The 2,500-nt window shown below is 53.1% G+C and overlaps 1 pseudogene; it reads right to left on the bottom strand.

Annotated features, from left to right (window-relative positions):
• The window catches only part of LOC135535893 (bestrophin-3-like), a 12,332-nt pseudogene extending 10,647 nt beyond the window's left edge, over nucleotides 1-1,685 (bottom strand).
• Nucleotides 1,686-2,500: the final 815 nt, after the last annotated feature.

Raw genomic sequence — 2,500 nt, 5'->3', positions numbered from 1 at the left:
GAGGAGGGAGGAAGAGGGAGGGGGTAGGGAGGTAGAGGAGTGGAAGGAGAAGTAGGGGAGGAGGAGGAAGAGGAGAAGGAGGAGGAGGGGGGTCGGGGAGGATGAGGTGTGGATACAGCAGTACTAGGGGAATACTAGTGGTTAGAGGAAACAAGGCGTTTAGTAGGTCTAATTCAATCACTGAATCCTAATGACTTGGCTGATCCTGGGTAGTCCAAAGAAACTGAAGAAGGAAATGAAAAGATGGTTCTAGAAGATCCCAGTTACAGATCCTTGTTGAACTCTCACATGTCATGCATCCTGTTTACCAATAAAACACTTATGTCTCCCGAGTGGCTCAGTGGTCTAAGGCTGTGCCACTAGAGATCCTGACCAGGCCCAGTGGTCCCAAGGCTGTGCCACTAGAGATCCTGGTGAGAACCAGGCCCAGTGGTCTAAGGCTGTGCCACTAGAGCTCCTGGTTCGAGACCAGGCCCAGTGGTCTAGGCTGTGCCACTAGAGATCCTGGTTCGAGACCAGGCTCCGTGTCTAAGGCGCCACTAGAGATCCTGGTTGGACCAGGCTCAGTGGTCAAGGCTGTGCCACTAGAGATCCTGGTTCGAGACCAGCTCAGTGGTCAAGGCTGTGCCACTAGAGATCCTGGTTCGAGACCAGGCTCAGTGGTTCAAGGCTGTGCCACTAAGAGATCCTGGTTCAGACCAGCCCAGTGGTCTAAGGCTGTGCCACTAAGATCCTGGTTCGAGACCAGGCTCAGTGGTCCTAGGCTGTGCCACTAGAGATCCTGGTTCGAGACCGTGACCGGCTGGTGCACAATTGGCCCAGCGTCGTCCGGGTTAGTGGAGGTTTTGGCCCGCAGGGGATGTTCTTGTCTCACGTGCTCTAGCAACTCCTATGGTGGTCCAGGCACAGTGCACACTGACACATTGGTGCGGCAGGCTTCCGGGTTAATTGAGAATTGTGTCAAGAAGCAGTGCGGCTTGGTTGGGTTGTGTTTCGGAGGACACACGCCTCGACATCGCCTCTCCCAAGTCCGTATGGAGTTGCAGCGATGAGACAAGACTGTAACTACCAATTAGAAATTGGGGAGAAAAAGGGGTAAAAGTATTTTTTTCTTGATCTGAACCTGACCTACTGAAGGTTGAGAGAACACTTGATCTGAACCTGACCTACTGAAGGTTGAGAGAACACTTGATCTGAACCAAACCTGTAAACCAAACCTGGCCGACCTTTGACCCCACCTATGTGTATTCTATTGGGGTCAGGTAAGACCAAGCGCCATCATTGGAGGTACCTGCTTCCACTACTTGGTCCGTGACGTTATGTACAGAATCTATCTGTCAAAATTAGTTTTCTCCTGACCCTCCTGACCCCATCTATTTGCATTCCGTTATCCCCTTGGGGTCGTACCTGCCTCCACCATGATCCATGGTGGGGAATCTCTCTACAGACGGGGTGCTGACGGAGCTGAAGATGAGCAGTGAGGTGGGTTGACGTAGCGCACCGCTTGGGCGCTGGAGGGGCGGCCCTGCCTGCGTCGTGGCGTGAACACAGCTGGAGACAAGGAACATGAGGCGGTCGGGCCCGACGGGAGATTCACAAACTGGTTCCACCAGCCCGGTTGACCCACCAGGTGGACGAACCTGCAGGAGGGAGGAATGGTCATCATCACCAGGGTGACGTAGAACCTACAGGGAGGAGGAGATATCAGCATCATCTACACCAGGGTGATGTAGAAACCTGCAGGAGGAGGAGATATCAGCATCATCTACACCAGGGTGACGAAACCTGCAGGGAGGAGGAGATATCAGCATCATCTACACCAGGGACGAGAAACCTGCAGGGAGGAGGAGATATCAGCATCATCTACACCAGGGTGATGTAGAAACCTGCAGGGAGGAGGAGATATTAGCATCATCTACACCAGGGTGATGTAGAAACCTGCAGGGAGGAGGGATATCAGCATCATCTACACCAGGGTGACGTAGAAACCTGCAGGGAGGAGGGAGATATCAGCATCATCTACACCAGGGTGAGAGGAGACCTGCAGGAGGAGGTGATATCAGCATCATCTACACCAGGGTGACGTAGGAGACCTGCAGGGAGGGAGGAGATATCAGCATCATCTACACCAGGGTGACGTAGAAACCTGCAGGAGGAGAGATATCAGCATCATCTACACCAGGGTGACGTAAGAAACCTGCAGGAGGAGGAGATATCAGCATCATCTACACCAGGGTGACGTAGAACCTGCAGGAAGGAGGAGATATCATCATCAACACCAGGGTGACGTAGAGACCTGCAGGGAGAGATATCAGCATCATCTACACCAGGGTGACGTAGAAACCTGCAGGGAGGAGGAGATATCAGCATCATCTACACCAGGGTGACGTAGGACCTGCAGGGGAGGAGGAGATATCAGCATCATCTACACCAGGGTGACGTAGAAACCTGCAGGGAGGAGATATCAGCATCATCTACACCAGGGCTCTACATCCTCTCC

This window comes from Oncorhynchus masou, unplaced genomic scaffold (genome assembly GCF_036934945.1).
Source record: "Oncorhynchus masou masou isolate Uvic2021 unplaced genomic scaffold, UVic_Omas_1.1 unplaced_scaffold_5284, whole genome shotgun sequence".
Lineage (NCBI taxonomy): Eukaryota > Metazoa > Chordata > Actinopteri > Salmoniformes > Salmonidae > Oncorhynchus > Oncorhynchus masou.
The sequence above is the reverse complement of the archived record's forward strand: the minus strand, read 5'-3'. Positions and strand labels throughout refer to the sequence as shown.